Raw genomic sequence first — 25,918 nt, forward strand, 5'->3', positions numbered from 1 at the left:
ATAACAGGACAAAGGCTCAGAGGACTCAGGAAGTTGAAGTGGAGGACAGGCTGAACACTGTGCATTTCTGTGGCTACTCAAAGCATCCTTCAGTTATTTAGGAAATCTATCCATCTCATTTCCCAGAAACAGGTAATTGAGTTATAGTCATATTTAGGATTTAATAAAAATATTTGAAATGGTACAGTGAATTACCTAAGCAATAATAATTGTACTATAAACTCTAATTTGAGCTTTCTGTCCTGATTAAAGTGTTTACCCTCGTAGTCTAATTTAGAGATTATAACACAAATTGAAAGAATTTTATCAAATATTGTCGTAATTCCTTACATATAAATTTGTTTTCTGACAAAAACGTTTACAGCAAGAAATGTGAAAGCCAGAAGTTGAAAAGGAGAAGACTGACAATATTGACTATGTAAAAAACAAAACAAAACAAAAAAAAATCTGGGCTGGGAATATAGCTCAGTTGGTAGAGTACTTGCCTTGCATACACAAGGCCCTGGGTTCAAACCCTAGCACCACCAAAAAAAAAAAAAAAAAAAGAAACCTAAACATTTATGACAAAAGCCATGAAGTTTTAACAAGTTAATTTGAGTAGTCTCTTTATATTTTCACATTAATATAGAAAGTGTTGCAAATCAATTAAAAGAACAGCCGAATAGGAAAAAAATGGGCAAAAATTATAAAGCAGTAAAGGGACTGGGGCTGGGATTGTGGCTCAGTAGTAGAGCACTCGCCTAGAATGGGTGGGACCCGGGTTCGATCCTCAGCACCACATTAAAAATAAATATTGTGTTCATCTACACCTAAAAAATAAATATTAGAAAAGGGACTAATAAATATATTGAAATTCGGTTTCCCTAATAATTAATAATTAAAATAACAGTGGCATCATTTCTCATCTATCAGATTGCAGAAGTTAGTAACGCCCAGCGTTTTGTACATTTTCATGAAAGGTGCCATAAATATAAATTGCACCTTTTCTGACAGCACATCTCAGAATTAGAAATATATATCTTTTAATCTAATAATCATACTTTTTGAAATTTATTCTAATGAGATTGAATGGGTAAAAATGTAACAGCATTGTAACACCGTTTATAATATTGAAAACTTGGATGTGAACCTCTATAGATTTGGTTGTGTAAATTATGGTGTATATACATAATGCAGTTCTATGTAGACATCTATTTTTTTAAATATTGTTTTAATTGTCAGTGGGCTTTGTTTATTTATATGTGGTGCTGAGACTCAAAATCAGTGCCTCACTCGTGCTAGGCAAGCAATGTACCACTGAGCCACAATTCCAGCCCATAGTTTTCAAAGAGGGGCTCACCATATTGTCCAGGCTGGTCTTGAATTACTGAGCTCAGGTGATTCTTCTACCTTAGCCTCCTGAGTGTTGGGATTACAGGTTCATGCCTTAGGATTTTTAAAGACAAAGTAAAATTTTTTATGTGGCAGTGTTCCTACAATGCTGATATGCTATGAAAATAACTTTTCACAAAACTCTTGTTATATTCTATTTAAAGTTATGTTAAAACCCTAGAAAAATTGAAATTAGATTGTTCAAGTTATCTTTGTGGGGAGAGTAGATTTTAGGGAATTACCTTTCTGTATACTCTTATGAGTAACGTATTATTCTTCTAAATGAGGTTAGAAAAAAATTAAGATTTTGGGGTAGATGGAGAAGAGAACATTTAGCAGATATGCTCTTTGTATATTGTGATATGTTCCTGTAACCTTTAAATTTTCTTAAGACTCAGAACAAATCCCAACTTTTCAAATTCTGTTAATAGAAGGCAAAACATTTCCTTAAGGGTAACCATAAATATTGACATACTAATTAAAGTAAATCTTAATATACATCTGATTACACAGTAGTTTTCAAGTTTAGTATTTAATATAGATTTAATTTTCATGAATGAGAAAATACATATACCACTCCTGGTTATTTACCTGAAGGAATCAAAGTGGGCATATAAAAGAGATAACCTGCGTATCCATGTTTATCGCAACACTGTAAGTTATGGAATCAACCTAGGTGCTCATTGGGGGATGCATGGATATAGAAAATGTGATACACAATGGAATAATAGTATTCACCCAAAAAGAAAGATTATGTCATTTGCATTATGTCATCTCCAGGATGGAACTAGAGACCGTCATATTCAAGGAAGTCAGTCAGACTCAGAAAGACAAGTGTTGATGTTTTCTCATGTGGAATCTGGGAAGAGGGGATGACAATGTGAAAGTAATAGGGGAACTATCAGGAAAGAGGAAGAAGACCAGGGTTAGGGTGAAGGGGTTACAGGAGATAATAGGGAAGATGTGATCAAAGCATGTTATATGCATATATGGAAATCTCACAGTGAAACTCATTATTTGGTACAGTTAATATACACTACTGCTGATAATTACTTTAAAAACATCATTTTAGAACTCTAATAATTGAATATCTCTTTTAATGATTCTTTTATTGATTTGGGTTTTCTTACCCTCTTTAAGAAATATTATCTATAAGACTTCCTTAGTGACTATTCCTAGGTTATAACTCTTTGAAGATTTTCTTTTTCAAATAATTTTAAAAAGCTGAGAGAATGAACTTTAGACCATGCTTATTATGTTTATAGCAGATATTTTTTTCCATAACTGGGTTAGAATGCTTGTTTAGCATGTGGTGAGGCTTTACTTTCCATCAACAACACCACAAAACATTTTTTAAAAAAATTATAACTAGAAATACTAAGAGAACACAAACAATATATAATTTTATTTTAGAAAAGTCAATCAAACATACCTCCTATTCCCAAAATTAAATTAACTCCTCACTAGAGCCAAAATTCTAAACCATGTTCATCTCATGTCTCAGTGTTCTTTCCCTCATTTTTTTTTTTTTAGCTTGAAAATTCTTAGTTACACCTAAAAGACTGTTGCATAGATTAGTATTAGTGTGATGTACTTTAATCTTCTTTTAAAAGTGCATTTTAATAGGGGAAAAAGATATCATTGGGTGCCGCAGTCTGGCTGGACACAATCAGGAGCCACTTGTCAAAAGAAACTAACTTTATTTTTAGAACCACACACGCCAAACAAAACAGCCTCTCAGGAAAAACCCTCAGAGCCTCAACTGCCACCACCGGCTTTCCACAAGCCTCTCTCTCCCACACAAGCTTCTCTCCACCTCCCACAATCCTCCTGCTCTTGAGGCCGATTGGCTGGGTCACGTGGGCGGAGCCAAAAAGTCCCCCAATGAGCAGCTCCGTGGTCTGAAAGGGCAGGGAAACAGCCCAATGAGCATCACCGCAGAGGAGCCAATCAGCTAGATGTTGCTGGGGCCGAGGAGCCAATCAGCTAGATGTTGCTGGGGCCGCTGTGAGCCAATCATCAGCCGGCAGCTGGAAGTTTGCTGGCAGCTGGAAGTTTGCTGGGGCCCCTTCGGCTGTGGCTCTCAACATCTCCCCCTCTCTGTTTAAACAACAAGCATGTGGCTTAGGGACCGTGCCTGCCTTAGGTTGTCCAATAGTACATATGGTCCTTAGGTTGGTACCATTGCAATTGGATCTTACCCGTCACTGACTACCGGTCCAGTATACAGCCACACCTGTGGAGAGGTCTTTGTACCAGCCGGGGGGGGGGGGGGGGTGTGAGGTTCTTTGCCTCACCTCTGTTGGCCCCCAAATTTTAGCTGGACGATCATGACAAGCAGAAGGGAAGAAGATACACCAAGCCAATTGACGGCTCCTTTTGGAAAAATTGTACCACCAATGACATCATCAGCAAAAATACCCCAACACTACCACAAGTCGCTGCACCAACAGATAGTTCACAATGCATACAGGTGAGTTCACAATGTGTCCAGGCAAGTTCTGCAAGCAGTTCAGTGATGGCTATTGCAGAAGCTGTAGATTGGTTTTATCTTTGACTTCACCAGCACTGGGATGAAGATAGGAATTCTGGCAATAATGGCTAAAGAAAAAATTATGTAACATTACAGAAGGCACTAAAAGAAAACAATTTTCTTAACAATTTACATTGTCTTCACCAGCACTGGGATGAAGATAGGAATTCTGGCAATAATGGCTAAAGAAAAAATTATGTAACATTACAGAAGGCACTAAAAGAAAACAATTTTCTTAACAATTTACATTATCTTTAAGAGAATTATTAAATATAATGAAAAGGAAAGGTGAAAGTAAACAAACAGATCTGTTAACCTTCTTTTTTGTATACATATTAAAACAATCCTCAACAGTTGTTTACCCAATTTAAATTAAACCATATAAATCACGTGAAAAAAAAATTTGGATCCATTATCATGAGCGCTCATCATATATGATATATGGACATACGTACATTCAAACATATAACACAAAACACAAGTGTTCACACATAATATAATACATACAACACATAACATTATAGTAAAGGCCTTATAACTTTACAGGTGAAATCTCCATTGCAATGTTTTAAAACTCTATAGTCAAAAAATAGAACTGATCAGCAAAACATTAACCTAGGTCTGTATGAGCTCAAAAAACAAAATAGAACTTCATGATATGGCAAAGGGCAATAATAAAATAGATATTGAAAAAAGCATCCTGGTTCTGTTGCAGATGTAAGAATAGCCAAACTGGAGTTTTGGATATCAGTTGTTATGGATTTGAGCCAAATCATCTTCTTTTTGGTCTGTAGAAATCGCTTTAGTTAATCTTTCTGGAATCCAAATCGGCTGCTGTTCTCCCTGTGGAAACACATAAACAGACCCCCGACTCCAGACAATCACTGGGTCAGGACCTTGGTTAATCTCTCTGGAATCCAAATCGGCTGCTGTTCTCCCTGTGGAAACACACAAACAGACCCCCGACTCCAGACAATTACTGGGTGAGGACCTTTCCATTGTCCTGTTAGAATATCCTTCCAAAGTACCTTGGGCTTATGTACATTTTTTGGACACATATGCCTTTCCGCAGCACTAAGTCCTGATGAATCCAAATTTAAAAAGTTTAGAGTAAAAAGGGTTATTTTAAGTTTATCTTTGGGGAATATATACCCCTTCCCAATTCCTTCTTTTTGCTTTAATAAGTACATTTTAATAGTTTGATGAGCTCTTTCAACTATGCCTTGTCCCTGTGGATTGTATGGGATTCCTGTTATATGAGTAATGCCAAATGTTGAGCAAAATTGTTTAAAAGAGGTAGAAGTATAACCAGGGGCATTATCTGTTTTTAACTGTTTTGGAACACCCACAGTGGCAAAATTTTGTAAGCAATGAGCTATAACATCTTTAGTTTTTTCTCCGGCATGAAGGGAGCCCATCAAAAATCCAGAAGAAGTATCAACTGTAACATGCAAATATTTTAATTTTCCAAGTTCTGGCAAGTGTGTGACGTCCATCTGCCAAATATGGTTAGGTATCAATCCTCTAGGATTGACTCCAAGATTAACTTGTGGTAAAAAGGTCACACAATTTTGACATTGTTTTATTATTTGTCTAGCTTGTTCCTTAGTTATTTTAAAACACTTTTGTAAAGTATTAGCATTGACATGGAACTTTTTATGAAAATTTATAGCTTCTTCTAGTGTAGAGAAAATATGTATGTCATGTGTAGTTTTATCTGCTAAATCATTGCCCAAACTAAGGGCTCCAGGCAATCCTGTATGTGCCCTGATATGTCCTATAAAGAATGGATCTTTTCTGTCCCAGATTAGACTTTGTATAGTGGAAAGCAAAGAGAAAACAGTAGAGGAAGGGGAAATCCTACCAGCATCTTCAAGGGATACTATAGCATTAACTATACACTGACTATCAGAAAATAAATTAAATACAGAATCTTTAAACATCACAAAAGCTTGTAAAACTGCATTAAGCTCTACCTTTTGAGCTGATTGTTTGGGTAGTAAAAATGTAAAAGTTTGATCAGGGGTAACTACTGCTGTTGTACCATTATTTGACCCATCAGTGAATATATTTGGAGCATTCATGATAGGTGTTTTTCTTGTCATTTTTGGAAAAATTACAGGATGCAATGACCAAAAAGACAATAAAGGATTAGATGGTAAGTGGTTATCAAATGTAACATTAGATTTGCACATGATTATTGCCCAAGTATTTAACTCATTAGCTAACTCATCAATTTGATTCATAGTATATGGAGTAATAATTTTATTGGGAGAAATTCCAAACACTCCCTTTGCTGCTTTTATTCCTTTGAGTATTAATTGTCCTACAGGCTCAGGATACCTAGTAAGAATAGTGTTAGGAGAATAAGATAAATGTATCCATAATAATGGACCTTCTTGCCAAAATACTCCTGTAGGAATATTTTTTGTTGGTAGTACAATAAATAATAAAGGCAAACTTATATCAATTCTATCCAAATGCATATTTTCCATATATGTTTCAATGATTTTTAATGCCTTTCTTGCTTCAGGCGTTAACATTCGGGGTGAATTTGGATCTGATGGACCTTTTAGGATATCAAATAAAGGTCCCAACTCTCCTGTTGGTATACCTAAATAAGGCCTTATCCAATTTATGTCTCCTAATAACTTTTGAAAGTCATTAAGTGATTTGAGTTGATCTACTCATATTTGAATTTTTGGTGGACGGACCATGGTTGACGATAATAGAACTCCTAAATAATTAATTGGAAAATTTAATTGTACTTTATCTATTGCTATCTCTAGATTATAATTTTTTAATAAGTTTGTAAGTGTGGCATAACATTCTAGCAATGTGTTTTTATCTCTGTGTGCTAATAATACATCATCCATATAGTGAAATATTTGTAGTTCAGGATTTTGATTTCTAAGTGGCTGGATTACTTTGTTAACATAAATTTGACACATAGTTGGCCTGTTAGGCATCCGTTGAGGGAGTACTTTCCATTCATATCTCTGATCAGGACCTTCATGATTCAGTGCAGGGATAGTAAATGCAAAACGTGGACTATCCTCAGGATGAATTGGAATTGAAAAAAAAACAATCTTTAATATCTATAACTAAAACATACCAGGTTTTTGGCAAAGCAGACAATTGAGGAATCCCTGATTGAGCAGGTCCCATAATAACCATCTCATTATTAATGGCTCTTAAATCTTGCAATAATCTCCATTTACCAGATTTCTTTTTGATGACAAAAATGGGAGTATTATGGGGAGATACAGAAGGTTGTATATGTCCTTCCGCTAATTGTTGTTTGACCAGGTCATGGGCTGCTTGTATCTTTTCTTTAGTCAGGGGCCACTGAGGAACCCATACTGGTCTTTCTGATTTCCAAGTAATTTTTATTGTCTCAGTGGCCCTTTCTGAAAATCCAACCCATGTCTTTCTGTTCCTTGATCTATTTGTATTGGTGCTGCTATACCTTGTTCTTGTTTTTCTAATCTTTTTCCTTTCCTAAAACCTTGTCTAGTCATAATAGTGGGTGCATTTTGGTTGATGTTATTTGTTAATGTCAAACCTAATTGATCTAGGACATCTCGTCCCCATAAATTTACGGGAAGATGATCCAATACATATGGCTGTATAGTTCCTTCACATCCTTCAGGATCCTTCCAATCTAATACCATTGCACTTCTATGGGGATTAGTTGCCACTCCTAGGCCTCGAAGCGTTTGAGTGGCTTGTTGTAATGGCCAATGTTTTGGCCATTCTTGACGAGAGATGATGCTAAGGTCTGCACCTGTATCCAGTAGCCCATTAAATTCATGTCCTTGAATATTTAGTTTTAGCATGGGGAGAGAATCTAAATTTAAAGAAAGCATAGCCCAATCTACACCTGTGGAGCCTAATCCCTTGGAACCTCTTTCTACAGTACGACTGGAAAATTTATCATGTAGGCTGGGTATTATTAGTAACTGTGCTATTCTATCTCCTGGTGAAATTACTGATATACCCTTTGGAGAACTGGCTATAATTTTTATTTCACCTTCATAATCGGGATCAATTACCCCAGGACTTATCATAATTCCTTTTAGAGTAGAAGAGTTGCGTCCCAATAATAAGCCTACTGTTCCTTTGGATAGAGGTCCTTTCACCCCTGTGGGAATGATTTGAACTCCCATCTCTGGAGTTAGTACTGCTCTGGCGGAGGCGCAGATATCCAAACCTGCGCTCCCTCTGGTTTGTCTGATGAGGGATCTGATGGACAATGTGTCCTGGGCACTACCCTGATGGGGTTGCTGGGTTCCTCCAGTGCTCCGTATATTTGTGGTTTTGGGCCCCGGAGCATTGGGCCCCCCTGTCCATTTTTTGGCAATGGAGCCCGATGCCTTTCTCCACGATATCGTGGATAAACACCTGGTCCTTGTTCGTTTTTTGATAATGGAGTACCCTCTATGGTGGTTTGAGAACGGCATTTATTAGCCCAATGTCTCCCTCTACGGCATCGTGGGCAAATACCTGGTATTCTACTCCTTTGATACCTAGTTTTGTTAAACCCTCTTCCAATGGGGCAATTCCTTTTAAAATGTCCTGTTCACAATTATAGCATGTTCTTGGCCTGGCATCTAAAGCCTGTTTTACTGCAGCTGCCACAATTTGCCCTTGTTCATTAATGTCTCTGGCATCTAAAGCCTGTTTTACTGCAGCTGCCACGACTTGCTCTTGTTCATTAATGTCTCTACATAATTTAATATATGTGTTTAAATCTTCATGTTTCCATGGTCTAATGATATCTCTGCACCAACGATTCGCTTGCTCATAAGCCAGGTGTTTTAGTAATGGCATTGCTTGTTCTGTATTCCCAAAAACACTGGTAGCTGTTTGAATAAGCCTATCTACAAATTCAGCATAAGGTTCATTAGCTCCTTGTATTACCTTAGATAATTGACCTTGTAAACCTCCATGTCCTTGTAAAGTCTTCCATGCCTTAATTGCATCTACAGCAATTTGTGCATATACACCAGGATCATATGCAATTTGTTGCTGCTGATCCTCATAAGGTCCCTTTCCTAACAACATATGTAGATTTCTCTGAGGATAACCAGCTGCTGTATTTCGCCTAGCCGTCTCCTTGCAAAATTCCTAATTGGCAACCTTCCATAACAGGTATTGTCCTCCATTTAGCACAGCTTTACACATATTAGCCCAATCTGCTGGCGTCATGTTCAAGTTGGTAATGGATTCGACCATGCTTACAGTGAAGGGTGCTTGAGGACCATAGGTTGTTACAGCCTCTTTTAGCTGCTTCACTGTTTTGAAATTTAAAATTTGGTAAAATCACTGCCCTCCTGCCTCAAATACAGGGCATGTTAATATTTGAGATCTTGTCTCAGGATCCCAACTATCAACTGCGGGGGTTGGGGACCTCCCAGCATATGGAGGTGGCCTTGTTAGTTGGACACTTACGTCCTCTGGTGATAGAAAGGTGTTAGTAGCAGTCTCCTGTAGAGGTGGTGCTGTTGGTTGGACACTTACGTCCTCTGGTGATAGAAAGGTGTTAGTAGCAGTCTCCTGTTGTAACTTTCCCCCTGATGGCTTTTTCTGTTTTACACTTTCTTTCTCTGTCTGACTAGCTTGAGAGGCCTTCTCTTTTACTTGAATCTTTTCCTCTGTCTGACTAACTTGAGAGACCTTCTCTTTTACTTGAATCATTATGTCTTCTCCTTCCTCTACCATTGTCTGAACTGAAGGCTTTGGACTAAGCAAACAAGATATGAACGTCCACAATGGCAATGTGCCAACTGGCAGAGTCCCTGGGCTTTTCTTTTCTATTCTTTTTAAATCTTCACCATGATGGTTCCATTGTGATATATTTAACAACTCCTCCTTAAAAAGCCATGGGCTACATTTTTGTATTGTATCAACGTATGCCCTGATTGTTCTTGATTTTACTGAGATGCCTCCTTCCTCTACCAATTTACTTACCACTCTTTCAGTTTGTTTTTTACTAATTTCTGATCCCGTATTTCTACTATAATACAACCCAACAAGATAACGCCTAACAAAACTGAAACTGAGTGAAACAAAATTGGAACAACACAAAATCATTATAGTAGCCTCCTGAAATGTCCATCCGTCCTTTCTCCCTATCTGTTCCTCAGATGTGAGCGGTTTTTCTTCCATCTTACACATCTCCAGGGACAGGCAACTTAAAACAAAAGTGAAACAAAATAACAAAAGAAGAATCTTAAAATGGCTACCCATCCTCTCGCCCTGCCCTCAGGGGCGAGCAGTTCACTTACCCTCAGTCGCTCCCCGTGCGAGCCACCAAATGCCGCAGTCTGGCTGGGCACAATCAGGAGCCACTTGTCAAAAGAAACTAACTTTATTTTTAGAACCACACACGCCAAACAAAACAGCCTCTCAGGAAAAACCCTCAGAGCCTCAACTGCCACCACCGGCTTTCCACAGGCCTCTCTCTCCCACACAAGCTTCTCTCCACCTCCCACAATCCTCCTGCTCTTGAGGCCTATTGGCTGGGTCACGTGGGCGGAGCCAAAAAAGTCCCCCAATGAGCAGCTCCGTGGTCTGAAAGGGCAGGGAAACAGCCCAATGAGCATCACCGCAGAGGAGCCAATCATCAGCCGGCAGCTGGAAGTTTGCTGGCAGCTGGAAGTTTGCTGGGGCCCCTTCGGCTGTGGCTCTCAACAATTGGGACAGTTGTTTCAAATAATAGGTTATATTAGAAAAACTCCCACAAAGTTCTGGTAGAACTCAGCTGAGAATGTATCCTGTCCTGGGCTTTTCTTTGTTGGAATGCTTTCAATAGCTACTTTAATTTGATAAAGAAAAAAAAAGTGAATCTTATAACATGTCTGGCTCCAAAGGTTTCTACTTCTTAAGGGACCCTTTATTCTTTTTTTATAAGGAGAATATTATACATTTATTTAAGTATGTATTCAGTTTGGGATATCATTTCTGAAAAGAAAATTGAATTCTAGTAGCAAGGACAAAAACATTTAAATTAAAAAATATTTATCATATAAAGAAAGATTAAAGGGTTTTATCTAAACAGGAAAAGCCAAAGCCTTATTTAATTTCTGCAATCACTCAAATGGATTTTCTCCTTCACTGCTATAGGGGAAACATGTCCCTTATTTAGGGAAGAATTTCTCAGCATTGAGTGATGAGGAATGGGAATGGGCAACCGAGGGATCTTAGAGAACTTCATTTCCCAGAGAAGCATGGATTAGGCATCAAGTTGATTTATGACAGAGGCATGAATAAGATCATCTTTCCTTGTGCTTTTCAGCGTTATAGGTAAGTGAGAGACCAATTAAAATAGACGGTTTCTAGCTGTTTCGATAAAATGAATTTGTTTTGATCCTTTTTACACTTCTTTGCAAAGACCAGATCAGCTCCTATATAAATCCCTTCAACATTATTTGGCCCTTTTCATGTGTCAGTGACAAGCACTGTATCAAGTGATGAAAATCTGTAAAGGTTCTTCTACTTTTAACAAGCCTATAGTTTGTTTTTTATTGTTGGTTGTTCAAAACATTACAAAGCTCTTGACATATCATATTTCATACATTTGATTCAAGTGGGTTATGAACTCCCATTTTTACCCCATATACAGATTGCAGAATCACATCGGTTACACATCCACGTTTTTACATACTGCCATACTAGTGTCTGTTGTATTCTGCTGCCTTTCCTATCCTCTACTATCCCCCCTCCCCTCCCCTCCCCTCCCCTCTTCTCTCTCTACCCCATCTACTGTAATTCATTTCTCTCCCTTGTTTTTTTTTCCCTTTCCCCTCACTTCCTCTTATATGTAATTTTGTATAACAATGAGGGTCTCCTTCCATTTCCATGCAATTTCCCTTCTCTCTCCCTTTCCCTCCCACCTCTCGTCCCTGTTTAATGTTAATCTTTTTCTCATGCTCTTCCTCCCTGCTCTGTTCTTAGTTGTTCTCCTTATGTCAAAGAAGACATTTGGCTTTTGTTTTTTAGGGCTTGGCTAGCTTCACTTAGCATAATCTGCTCTAATGCCATCCATTTCCCTGCAAATGCCATGATTTTGTCATTTTTAGTGCTGAATAATACTCCATTGTGTATAAATGCCACATTTTTAAAATCCATTCATATATTGAAGGGCATCTAGGTTGGTTCCACAGTCTAGCTATTGTGAATTGTGCTGCTATGAACATCGATGTAGCAGTATCCCTATAGTACACTCTTTTAAGGTCTTTAGGGAATAGTCCGAGAAGGGGAATAGCTGGGTCAAATGGTGGTTCCATTCCCAGCTTTCCCAGGAATCTCCATACTGCTTTCCAAATTGGCCGCACCAATTTGCAGTCCCACCAGCAATGTACAAGAGTACCCTTTTCCCCACATCCTCGCCAGCACTTGTTGTTGTTGGACTTCATAATGGCTGCCAATCTTACTGGAGTGAGATGGTATCTTAGGGTGGTTTTGATTTGCATTTCTCTGACTGCTAGAGATGGTGAGCATTTTTTCATGTACTTGTTGATTGATTGTATGTCCTCCTCTGAGAAGTGTCTGTTCAGATCCTTGGCCCATTTGTTGATTGGGTTGTTATCTTATTGTTTAATTTTGTGAGTTCTTTTTATACTCTGGATATTAGGGCTCTATCTGAAGTGTGAGGAGTAAAAATTTGTTCCCAGGATGTAGGCTCCCTATTTACCTCCCTTATTGTTTCTCTTGCTGAGAAAAAAACTTTTTAGTTTGAGTAAGTCCCATTTGTTGATTCTTGTTTTTAACTCTTGTGCTATGGGTGTCCTATTGAGGAATTTGGAGCCCGACCCCACAATATGTAGATTGGAGCCAACTTTTTCTTCTATCAGACGCCGTGTCTCTGATTTGATATCAAGCTCCTTGATCCATTTTGAGTTAACTTTGGTGCATGGCCAGAGAAAGGGATTCAGATTCATTTTGTTGCATATGGATTTCCAGTTTTCCCAGCACCATTTGTTGAAGATGCTCTCCTTCCTCCATTGCATGCTTTTAGCCCCTTTGTCAAATATAAGATAATTGTAATTTTGTGGATTGGTCGCTGGGTCCTTTATTCTGTACCATTGGTCCACCCGCCTGTTTTGGTACCAGTACCATGCTGTTTTTGTTACTATTGCTCTGTAGTATAGTTTGGAGTCTGGTATCGCTATACCGCCTGATTCACTCTTCCTGCTTAGAATTGCTTTTGCTATTCTGGGTCTTTTATTTTTCCATATGAATTTCATGATTGCTTTATCTATTTCTACAAGAAATACCTTTGGGATTTTGATTGGCGTTTCATTAAACCTATAAAGAACTTTTGGTAATGTTGCCATTTTGATGATGTTAGTTCTGCCTATCCATGAACAGGGAATATTTTTCCATCTTCTAAGATCTTCCTTCTGTTTCTCTCTTTAGGGTTCTGTAGTTTTCATTGTGTAAATCTTTCACCTCTTTTGTTAGGTTAATTCCCAAGTATTTTTTTTTTTTTTTTTTTTTGAGGATATTGTGAATGCGGTGGTTTTCCACATTTCCATTTCAGAAGATTTGTCGCGGATATACAGGAATGCCTTTGATTTATGCATGTTGATTTTATATCCTGCCACTTTGCTGAATTCATTTATTAGCTCTAGTAGTTTCTTTGTAGACCCTTTTGGGTCTGCTAGGTATAAGATCATGTCATCCACAAATAGTGATAATTTAAGTTCTTTTCCTATCTTTATGCCTTTAATTTCTTTCATCTGTCTAATTGCTCTGGCCAGTATTTCGAGAACTATATTGAATAAAAGTGGTGAGAGAGGGCATCCCTGTCTTGTTCCAGATTTTAGAGAGAATGCCTTCAATTTTTCTCCATTTAGAATTATGCTAGCCTGAGGCTTAGCATAGATAGCTTTTACAATGTTGAGGAAGTTCCTGTTATCCCTAGTTTTTCTAGTATTTTGAACATAAAGGGATGCTGTACTTTGTTGAATGCTTTTTCTGTGTCTATTGAAATGATCATATGGTTCTTATCTTTAAGTCTATTGATGTGGTGAATAACATTTATTGATTTCCGTATATTAAACCAGCCTTGCATCCCAGGGATGAATCCTACTTGATCATGGTGCACAATTTTTTTGATATGTTTTTGTATCCGATTCGCCAGAATTTTATTGAGGACTTTTGCATCTAGGTTCATTAGAGATATTGGTCTGTAGTTTTCTTTCTTTGAAGTGTCTTTGTCTGGTTTCGGGATCAGGGTGATGTTGGACTCATAGAATGAATTTGGAAGAGCTCCCTCTTTTTCTGTTTCCAGAAATAACTTGAAAAGTATTGGTATTAATTCTTTAAAGGTTTTGTAAAACTCCGCTGTATACCCATCCGGTCCTGGGCTTTTCTTGGTTGATAGTCTTTTGATGGCTTCTTCTATTTTCTCCATTGTTATTGGTCTGTTTAAATTGTGGGTATCCTCCTGACTCAATCTGGGCAAATCATATGACTTAAGAAATTAATCGATGTCTTCACTATCTTCTGTATTTCTGTAGTGTCTGTTGTGATATTGCCTTTTTCATCCCGTATGTTAGTAATTTGAGTTCTCTCTCTTCTTCTCTTCATTAGCATGGCTAAGGGTCTGTCGATCTTATTTATTTTTTCAAAGAACCAACTTTTAGTTTTGTCAATTTTTTCAGTAGTTTCTTTTGTTTCAATTTTGTTGATTTCCGTTCTGATTTTAATTATTTCTTGCCTTCTGCTACATTTGCTGTTGTTTTGCTCTTCCTTTTCTAGGGTTTTGAGATGAAGTGTGAGCTCATTTTTTTGTTGTTTTTTTCTTTTTTTGAGGAGTGAACTCCAGGCAATGAATTTCCCTCTTAAAACTGCTTTCATCAATGTCCCATAGAGTCCGATATGTTGTGTCTGTATTTTCATTTATCTCTAAGAATTTTTTGATTTACTCCTTTATGTCTTCTGTAACCCATTGATCATTCAGTAACATATTGTTCATTTTCCAGGTGATGCAGGATTTTTCCTTCCTTCTTTTATCATTGATTTCCAGTTTCATTCCATTATGATCAGATAAGATGAATGGTATTATCTCCACACCTTTATATTTACTAAGGGTTGCCCTATGGCATAATATATGGTCTATCTTTGAGAAGGATCCATGTGCTGCTGAGAAAAATGTATATCCACTTGATGATGGTTGATATATTCTATATATGTCCATTAAGTCTAGGTTATTGATTATGTTATTGATTTCCATAGTTTTTTTATTCAACTTTTGTTTGGAGGATCTGTCCAATGGTGAGAGAGGTGTGTTGAAGTCACCCATAATTATTGTGTTGTGGTCTATTTGATTCTTGAACTTGAGAGTTTATTTTATGAACGTTGCAGCACCATTATTTGGTGCATACATATTGATAATTGTTATGTCTTGTTGGTGAATGGTTCCTTTTAACAGTATATAGTGTCCTTCTTTATCCCTTTTGATTAACTTAGGTTTGAAGTTGATTTTATTTGATATGAGTATGCCCACTCCTGCTTGCTTCCGAGGACCATGTGAGTGGTATGATTTTTCCCAACCTTTCACCTTCAGCCTGTGTATGTCTTTTCCTATCATATGAGTCTCCTGATGGCAGCATATTGTTGGATTTGTTTTTCTAATCCAGGTTACTAGCCTATGTCACTTAATTGGTGAGTTTAAGCCATTAACGTTTGAGGTTACTATTGATATTTTTTGTTTGTACTTCCAGTCATGTTTGTTTGTTTGTTTTAATTTGGCTTGTTTTTCCTCTTTGATTATTTCCCCCTCTTTACTGAGTTACCTCCCACTGTTGGTTTTGGATGCTGTTTTTCATTTCCTCTTCTTGTAGTGTTTTGCTCAAAATGTTTTGCAGTGCTGGTTTTCTGGCTGCGAATTCTTTTAACTTTTGTTTCTCGTGAAATGTTTTAATTTCATTGTCAAACCTGAAGCTTAATTTTGCTGGATACAATATTCTTGGTTGGAATCCATTATCTTTCAGTGTTTGAAATATGTTGTTCCAGGATCGTCTCGCTTTCAACGTCTGTGATGAAAAATCAGCCGTTAACCTAATTGGTTTACCCTTGAATGTAATCTGCCTCCTTTCTCTTGTAGCTTTTAATATTCTCTCCTTGTTCTGTATGTTGGGTATCTTCATAATAATGTGTCTTGGAGTTGGTCTGTTACGGTTTTGTATGTTTGGGGTCCTGTAGGCTTCCAGGGTTTGGCAGTCCATTCCATCTTTCATGTCTGGAAAGTTTTCTAAAATTATTTCATTCAACAGATTGTTCATTCCTTTGGTTTGGACCTCTATACCTTCCTCTATCCCAATGACTCTTAAGTTTGTTTTTTTTATAGCATCCCATATCTCTTGGATGTTTTGCTCATGATTTCTTACCAGCCTTTCTGTGTTGACTTTTTCGAGTTGATATACTTTGTCTTCATTATCTGATGTTCTGACTTCTACTTGATCTAGTCTACTTGTAATATTCTCATTTGAGTTTTTGATTTGGTTTATGGTTTCCTGCATTTCTAGGATTACTGTTTGATTTTTTTTTAAATCTATCTCCTGGTAGAGTTGATTTTTTGCTTCTTGTATCTGTTTATGTAATTCATTTTCAAAGTATTCTTTCATTGTTTGGACTTGCTGTCTAATGACTTCTTTAATATTCCATTCCATCTGAGTCAGGTATGCCTTGAGTTCTTTATCTGTCCATTTTTCTGATATCTCTAGGTTCTCCTGTAAATTTGAGTTATCCTGCATCCTTTTTTCCCTTGTTTTTTCATGGTGGTCACGTTACTTTCCAACTCTGTTTGACTGCTGTTTCTGTTTTCTCCTATAAATTTGTTTTGGATTTGTATAGCTCCAAGATCTCTCCTTTGTGTTGGGAGAGAATTTTTAGAGATGTTGGATTTAATTGTGATTTAAGGTAAATTCATTAGTTTCATTAAAGGCCTACAGATTTTGATGGCATATAGAGAATTGAGGTTTGAACTTAGGATTTTATGTTAAGGTCGGGAGATATGATGGTATGGAGGTTAGTATATCTTAGCTTCTTTGGGGGTTGCTCAAATGCAGGCGGATATTAACAAGAGAATAGACAGGAGTACTTGGGGGTAGTTAAGGGCTTAGGCGGACTATAGACCGACTCGTAATATTCATCTATTTGCATTTAGTAAATTACACGTAATCGGAGTGATCATGCTTGGGAGGAAAGATAGGGAAAAGGTAAGGAAGCAAACCAAGAAAGAGAGAGGGAGAGAAGAAAGAAAGAGAAAAAAAATAGAAAAGAAAAAGAAGAAATGATAAAAAATAATAATAAAATAAAAATTACAATTAAAAAAATGTACTGTTAGGCTTCTATTTTCTTCGCTTCCAGTAGGTGGAGCTGTGCTTTCCTGACCAAGATTTTGCCCTCAGGCTGTAGGAAACAATCCGTATGAGGCCGCTCCCTCCTCCCCCACCTGGTGTCTCTCCAATCCAGTTCACTTAGGGTTGTTCTTGGCCTCTAGTTTCCTCGCTTCTCCCGCCAGCTAGGCCTTCCCCAGTGTGGTACCTCTCCACAGTTCAAGCTACACTCTGGGCCTGCAGTTTCCTGGATGTGGAGTGCTGGTATTGGGAACCGGCCCCCTATTCTTTCGATTCCCTCCAATAGCCACTCCTCCAAGAGCTGGTGAGACAGGTTTTGTTTTTGCTGCTGGTGGGAGGGGGGAGTTGAAGGTAAGGTGCCTTTACCTTTCCCCTCGCCTCTATTCATGCTCACTCTGATAATCACGCCCCCGGAAAGCCGGGGATAGATTTTATGCGATTTCCCCGCTGTATGGGAGAAGGGCTAAATGTCACACACCTGTTCTATGGCTGAACTTGCTGCAATGGTGACGTCAGCTCCCCAATATGGTGGCCGCTGGCTTCCTCCATGGGGTCTTCAGTGTGGGGGGCAGATCTGGACTGTTTCTGTCCCCCGTCACAAACCCAGAACTCAGCCTGGAGCACTGTGAGGACACAGTTGGCAGGACCCCACAGAATCCATAGCACCATTTCTCTGAGTTGCTGGCACATCGGCGTGCAGGCTCGGAGCGCAGGCTCCAGCTGCTGGGTGGGCCGCTGATCAATCGGCCTGAATCTCTAGGCGCACGGTTCACTCGTGATTGAGCCACAGGAACTGATCCTCAGGTGTTGAAATTCTTCCTCTAGGTTTCAGTGCACCCCAATTTTGCTGGACATTCCTAACAAGATAGCTTCTGACCGTTCTAAACTCGCTAATCACCTGCGCAGTGACGTGGTACACGGGGGTGTCCAGCCTATAGTTTGTTGAGGGGAAAATATTAGCAGCTAGTCACTGTCTAATAATCCTTTACTATATGTCAAACATTCTGATATTTTATTATTTGTTTATTTATTTAGAGTACCCGGGATTGAACTCAGAGGCACTTGACCACTGAGTGACATCCCCAGCCCTATTTTTTTTTTTTTTTGTATTTTATTTAGAGACAAGGTCTCATTGAGTTGCTTAATACCTCACTTTTGCTGGCGTTGAACTCATGATCCTCCTGCCTCAGCCTCCCGAGCCGCTGGGATTACAGGCGTGCACTACTGCACTCGGCTGATATTTTAAATGCCTGACTTTATTTAATTTTTACAATAATCCTAGGATGTATGTATTAACCTTATCTTCATAATACAGATACAGCAACAACAATCCAGAGGTTTTGAGAGGCAGAAGAACTCACTCAAGGGCCCATAACTTGTGGAGCCACAATTCATGTAAAATGTACCTGCATGTGTTTGACCTTTACTCTACATCTCATACTATACTCCAGATAGGTGATACTCATAATAACAATAATAGAATGCTTTCAGGAGTGAGGATGAAGCAACCGATTTCAATTTGGAATCATTGGAAATTTTTGATAAAAAGTCATTGTTTTGGAAGATAGCTAGCTGTCAGCCATAATGTGTGTTCCCTCTTTCACAGTGGAGCTATCACTTGGGAGTAGTTGCTCAATTAGGGATGACATTTCCTGACCTTGTCCTGGATGGCTGGTTCTCATAGTCAAATCTGAGTGGAAGTGATGTTAAGTCCTTTTTTTATAGAGGCAGTAAAGATGCAGATGTACCTCCACCTTTTCCTTCTTCCTGCTGCCCAGAATAACTATAAAACTTCTGGTTTCAGAGGGTCTCAGTCCATAGGGGACTGGTTCCATTCCTCTGGGCCCAAGGTAAAGCAGAACATCATGTCGGAAAGATGTGGAGGAGGAAAGTAGCTCTCAGGATATGACAATCAGGAAGCAGAGAGCTATATTCTTTATAATGGTCTTTAGTTCTTTAAACTGGTAATATGTGTTAAATACATATTTTGCTGATAGAACTAAGATTGACACTGAAGTGTATAATCACTGTATAGTTTTATAAATTAGTTTATCAAAACAGGAGAGAACATGTAAAATGTACAGTAAGCTCACTAATTACCTATAAGCATTAATTAAATAAAAACATTACTTTAGCCAGGTGCCTGTAATCCCCATAGCTCAGGAGGCTGAGGCAGGAGGATCATGGGTTCAAAGCCATCCTCAGCAAAAGTGAGGTGCTAAGCAACTCAGTGAAACCCTGTCTCTAAAAAAAATACAAACTAAGGCTTGGGATGTGACTCAGTGGTCAAGTGCCCCTGAGTTTAATCCCTATACCACCCCGCCCCCCCAAAAAAACTGTTACTTTAGATACTGGGGAGAGACAGGAGGAAGAAGTTACTAATTTCAGTATTGCTCACAGTAGGAAACCAATAGATAGTAACCCCAAAAGAGAATTTGGAGTATGTGATAAAAATATAGCAAAATTATCTATGGGGCCAGGAGAGACTAGTGTAGACAGGGATAGCAACTAGTCCTTTTTAAAATTTTTTATTTTAACTTGAAACCCACTTAAATATTTATATAACTAATGTAATAAAGTTAAATTGAAAATACAATAACTAAAGTCAAAGGTAGTAAATCATAAAGTGATCTATTTAGTTATATATATATATAATCAGAGTTAACTAGTCCAGGTGACTTACATTCGCAGTAATTTGTAAAATATTCCAAGTTGGTCATATCCCAAGGGTAATTACTCAAGAATTTTAATTTATCACATTGTTGATGGTAGTGTTGATGCTTTTATACTTAGGCTGTTGTTTGAATATTGTGGAATAAAGTAAATGAGCAATTTATGGGCAGCATTGAGAATAGTGGGTTTTACCATATGAGAAGGGAGAAACAGATATAAGATCAACGAGTAAATAAAAATCCTATAAACCAGAATTTGAATTGGAAGCATTAGTATAAATTTATGACATGTATGTCTATGTACATGTGTAAATACATATGTGTGAATATAGTTTTCTTAATTGTGTATGCTGAGAATGTCATGAGCATCCCTCGCATCAAGACTGGGGCTTCTGGGATTAGATCTTCTTTAAAGAAATGACTGGTCCAAGTCTAAGGCAAAAAAAAAAAAAAACAGAAAAAACAAGATATGCCTAGAATAAGATATAACCTCAAAAAGTAATGATTCTTCATCAAAGGTGAGTAAGGTTGTATTATAAGGTCCCAGGAGTCAATTTGAATAGACTTATACTGTTCAAAGATAATTTAGGCTGGGGTTGTGGCTCAGCGGTAGAGCGCTTGCCTTGCGTGTGTGAGGCACTAGGTTCAATTCTCAGCACTGCATATAAATAAATGAACAAAATAAAGGTCTATCAACAAGTAAAAAAAAATTTAAAAAGATGAGATAATTGGAGATAAGGATAACTATATAGGGTTAAAATATGTCAAATATGTAAATTTAAATCCATGAATTCATAAATCATTTTTTTAAACTCACTATTTAAAGGATACTAAGAAACTAATTGCTAATGATTGTTTGAAATGATTCTTTATTTACCAATTTTCATTTATTCTCCATCTATACAAACTGCACACAGAAAAAATGAAGCTCTTGAGTTTCTATAGAACTATTCCAGCAAATGACTAAAGAAGGACTAGTAGTTCACCATTTTACAACCTCTAATGAATTAGTGACTCTGGTGTTGATCATTGATTTCTGTTAATATCACAGAATGAGAATTAAGTAGATACTTTTTTCCTGCTATTGGAAGCACACACTACAACTTCTGAGGCAGTCTTGACAAAACAAATAAGTATAAAAATTATCCTGAGTCTTTAGGTCTAATAACTACCAGCTGATAATATTTGGCAAAATCCAGACTATGAGAAACTACCCGATAATCTGATTTCTTTAATGATAACTTTTTTCACACGGAAGAAGAAGAAAGGAGGGAAAAATTAAAGAAGATTCAAGAGACATGGTGCCGGGAATGGTGACGCCCGCCTCTAATCTCAGCAGCTCAGGAGGCTGAGGCTGGAGGATCACAAGTTGAAAGCCAGCCTCAACACCTTAACAAGACCCCAAGTCTGCCGCGACCAGCACGCGAGCTTCATAAAAGAGTTTTGAAGCATAGAAATTAACTAGTGAGTTTTAAAATTAAAGAGACATACTCTCGTTACCTTTAATGCCCAGCTCCAGAGACGACTTCTCCTAGCTCCCGCCTCCAGCCACCTAATGCGGTGGTGAGGTTTACACAAGAGGAGAGAGAGAGAGAAGGCATGCCAGGGAGAGAGCTTTTATTGGGGAACAAAAAATTCAAGGGAAAAATCCCATCCAGTGAAGGTCGAGGGGGGGCAGCATTCCAAGGTCAGGGTCAGTGATTGGTCTTCGGGTTAGTGGCCAGGCACACCTCTACAGGGACAAGCCCTCACACCTGGGACAGGGTGGGGAAGGGTCTGACACAGTTGTCTAAGCGCCTCTCACCCAGCCAGGGAGGTAACTCAAATCACATGCGAGAATGGCTTCCCACACCTAAGCAACTCAGTGGAGGACAATCAGATGCATCAGGGAGACCAGTCAAAGCTCCCAGCCAGTGACAAAAAGCTGGACTGTTAGCCATGCCCTGGGGTAACACCACCCACTCATATCTTTGGTTTGTCCCCTGGAAGTTAACAGAGGGAACAGAGAAGGCAAACTTCTCGCAGTCCTGGGGATCAAGGGGAATAGAAAAGAAGCAATCCTTGATATCAATCACAATGAGATTCAAATCCCGAGGGATGGAAGGGATCCAGGGTAGCCCTCTCGAGGGAGTACCCACGGGAATCATCCGCTTATTAATCTTTCTTAGGTCCTGTAACATTCTCCATTTCCCTGTGGCCTTTTATATAACAAATACAGAACTATTTCAAGGGCTCAGGGGCCCCTAATATGCCCTAGGGTCAGTTGTTCTGGTATTATCTCTTAACTTTTGTAGTGTATCTAGGGGAAGTGGCCACTGTTCCACCCACACTGGAGGGCCCAGGAAGCTATTGAATGGTGGGTTTGGTAGGAACAGTGGCCTTTAGGATTGGGGGTGAGGCCTCAGACGGGGTGCAGGAGTGTTCCGCCTCAATGTCTCAAAAAATAGATCCCCCTGGTAATTGCTAAGGGGACCTGATAGGCCAAACTGTTGCTGGTACTCCTCTTCCTCTGGTATATCGTCATATATTCCTTTGTGATCTGTGGTGATACACACCTCAGCTTCCCCCAAAATATCCTGTCCCAGCAGATTAGCTGTTAGGCCAGATGCCACCAGAGGGCGAACCTCTCCCTGACTACCATCTACATCCTTCCAAGTAAGCTAATCCTTGGTTTCTTCAGACCTTGTATCACCTCCCACCCCAAATAACTGAGGTCCGGGAATCAGCTTCCATTTGGGGGAACCTCCTCTTTCCTTAATACTGTCCGATCTGTTCCAGTGTCAATCAAGCAGCGGAACTTTTCCCCTGCTATGAAGATATCCATTTTTGGCCTAATTCCCGGGATTATTGGGACTGTCCAGTGGGCCCTAGGCAGGGCGCCTCCTTTGGGTGACAGGGCTGGAGGGCGCCCCATTATTAATTTAAAGGCTTCCCCTCAATATCAAATTTGGACTTACAATCCGTTTGCCAATGAAATTCCTTTCTACACCAGGGCCAGGGTGTCTTAGGCGGATTTTGACCTTTAGTCTGGCCTGTGGGACGTCCCTGCGGGGCACCTGGTCTTATTCGGCCTGTAGGACACTCTCTCTTGAAGTGGCCCTACTAACCACTTTCCCAGGGCCATAGCAAACCCCTTTCCCAGGGCCACTGGAAGAGGCGAGGGCGGTAGTAAGATCCTCAGCAAGCGAAGCCTTTGGAGGCTCTTTTCCACCCTCTCAGTGAAGGTGGCAAGATCCTCCGTAGCCCCCTGAGTTTTTTTTTTTTTTTTAATAAGAGGGCAGAGAATTTCCACAGGGGGGGAGGGGTGACAATATGGCAGAGGCCCATCCCGACTGTCTGACATGTGTTCCGGGACAGGGGCACTTGGTGTGGAATTCAGGAGGCCAGGCCAAGGATTAGTGGTAGGAGGAATAGGTGTCTTAAAAGGTCTTTGTGTTCCTTTTGAGGGGCCAGGGGAGTAACAGGCCTTAAGGGGGGTCCTCTCCCAGGTTAATCTCCCTCTTCCTCACCAATTGTTCTGCATGGTTCCTGGTGGCCCAATGCCCGAGGGGGGAGTGGGACGGGCTGGGACGCTGGGGCCAGCGGAGATAACTACCGGGACTTAGCTCCCTCTCGCAAACCTCTCCCTCCTCCTCCCCCTCAGCCATCAACCAGAGCACAGCGTGTGTCAAGGTTTCCCAGACCTTTTCAGCCTGGACATCCAAGATCTCTAAACCTCGGCTTTTGAGCATGGATCTCAGCACTTTAAGAGCTGGGTCGTTATGCTTAGTGTGAGATTGTCCCATCTTTTCAGGGAGACCCTTACCTTGGAACTCGCTTGGCTTGGCTCGCCGATACTTTAACTTTTGGTGAACCAATTTCTTCATGTCCCTGTTCGGGCGCCAGATGTCCGGGTTTTTAGCCCCCCCGTTCCCTCCTGACCTGCGGGAGAGATGGGGAGAGCATGCCCCGACCAGGACGAGCCAAGAAAGGAAAAGGCCAACTGACCACCCGCACCCAACCCTCCCTCTCCAGAGGACAATCAGTCTCGGCAGGGAGACCAGTCAAAGCAGGATCTCAGTTTATTGAGAAAACACACACAGCTAATATAATGTACAGGAGACAATCAGGATGAAGATCACCAGGGTGGGGACAGTTCATGTGTACACCCATCCTACAGGCACGAGCTGTTCACGAGGGCGGAAGGGTTCTGAGCCTATCCTAGAGGTGGTCCAATCTTTCCTCACACCCACAGCAACACATTCTGGCTGATCGCCAGGTGCTATCTTAGCCACATGTGGCCCCCAGACCTGGCAGCAGGTAGCAAGTTAGGTTTCCTCTTTTCTGATGCAACATGCCCCACATGTTCTATCATGCGCTACAGTGGTAGGGTATACTCCCTAAATTAGTGATTGGTAGATCTGGTATCCAGTCTTGGCTTGGACATTCTTCTGTTTTTGATTTAAGTCATTTTATCCTCCACCTTAAAATGATCCAGGAATAGAGAGTGATGTCTGTACTGTTTACATGGAGGACCTGGTGTGAGAAGAAAATGACTTAATGCATGAAAAAGCCCTTTGTACACTAAATACTTCTGTTTTGATATAAGATAATCCCATTATAGTCGATGAAAGAACTGTTGATTGGGAAGAATATTCTTTAAAAGAAAAAAAAAAGATAGGTCAGTGCTTTTCTGTTTTAATGTTTTTTTCTTTTTCTTTTTCTTTTTTTTTAAAGGTAGACTCAAAATATATGACATGTCTGTATCTGTTTTTCTTTTTTGTGGTGCTATGTAGGGATCACATCTGGGGTTTTGAACATGCTAGGCAACTGCTGTACCACTGAGCTATACCTTAAGCCCCCAAATACATAACATGATATTTGCCATTTTTACCAGTTTTAGGTTCATAGTTCTGTGACATTCACACTGTTGTGCAACCATCTGTCTTCAGAACTTTTTCGTCTTCCCCAAATGAAACTCCACAACTCCCTAAACCCTGGCAATCACCATTTTACTTTCTTTTTCTATGAATTTGACTATTTGCCTTATATACATCATATCAAGTGGGATCATACAATATTTGTTCTTTTGTGACTACCTTATTTCATTTAACATAATGTCCTCAAGATTTATGAGGACATGTTTTAGTATGTGTCAGAATGTCTATCCTTTCCTCCCCCATTCCCTCCCTTTCTTTTTTTTTCTAATACTTGGGGAGCAAACCCAGGGCCTCAAGAATACTATGCAAGTGCTCTACCACTAATCTAGATACCCCTAGATCTCCTTTCTTAAGGCTGAATAATATTCCATTTTATATATATATAAAATACATTTTGTTTATCCGCTCATCCATTTATGCATACTTGATTGAGTTGCTTCCACTTTTTGCTATTATGAATAATGTTACTATGATTGTGGGTGTATAAATATTTGTTTGAGTCTCTGTTTTCACTTTCTGGGGTATTTATCCACAAGTAGACTTACTGATCATATATATAACTGTTTAATTTTTTGAGGAAGCAGTGTATTTTCAAATAATTTTTGCTTATATATTTGAAACATCTCAGCAGCCATATTTGAGGCTCTTTTTACACTGTGATACAGGAGTCTTTTCCAGGAAATTATTCCCCCCCACCTCCAAATACTAGTTGGATTTTTAAATCACACTCTTCCAAGAGGCTTAGATTATAAATAAAGAATATGAATCCCAAGAAACAGTTTTGGGACTAAAAAGATTAAGGAATTATTACAAATAAATCTTATATTGCTTGATGTGTATTTTTTAAACTGATTTCATTCATCTGTTTTTAACTTAATGCCTCCTAAGTCACTGTTCTGTGTGGTCAAGATTCAGTGTTGAATAAATGAAGTTCTAGCCCTTGTAGAGTCTACTTTGAAATGTGTTAGACAGTTGACAAGCAAACAATATATAATGTAATCTCAAATGATGAAAAATAAATGGAAGAAAGGATAGAGAGTGATGGATGGG

The 25,918-nt window shown here is 39.1% G+C and overlaps 1 protein-coding gene across 6 annotated transcripts in view; it reads left to right on the forward strand.

Moving 5' to 3' along the window:
- Btbd7 (BTB domain containing 7) overlaps positions 1–25,918 on the forward strand; it is a 120,860-nt gene that overhangs the window by 18,776 nt on the left and 76,166 nt on the right. Inside the window, exon 1 of one of the 6 annotated variants that reach the window (XM_058577812.1) lies at positions 3,635–4,887. The exons of 3 other annotated variants lie outside the window; for them this stretch is intronic. The gene's annotated coding sequence lies outside the window, so the exon portion shown is untranslated. Of the gene's footprint in view, positions 1–3,634; positions 4,888–10,100; positions 11,213–25,918 lie in introns of those variants that run through there. 2 more of the 6 variants (XM_058577813.1, XM_046440598.2) reach the window with 2 other exon arrangements.

This window comes from Marmota monax, unplaced genomic scaffold (assembly GCF_021218885.2).
Source record: "Marmota monax isolate L192 unplaced genomic scaffold, Marmota_monax_Labrador192_F-V1.1 WCK01_AAM20220418_F8-fsc00017, whole genome shotgun sequence".
Lineage (NCBI taxonomy): Eukaryota > Metazoa > Chordata > Mammalia > Rodentia > Sciuridae > Marmota > Marmota monax.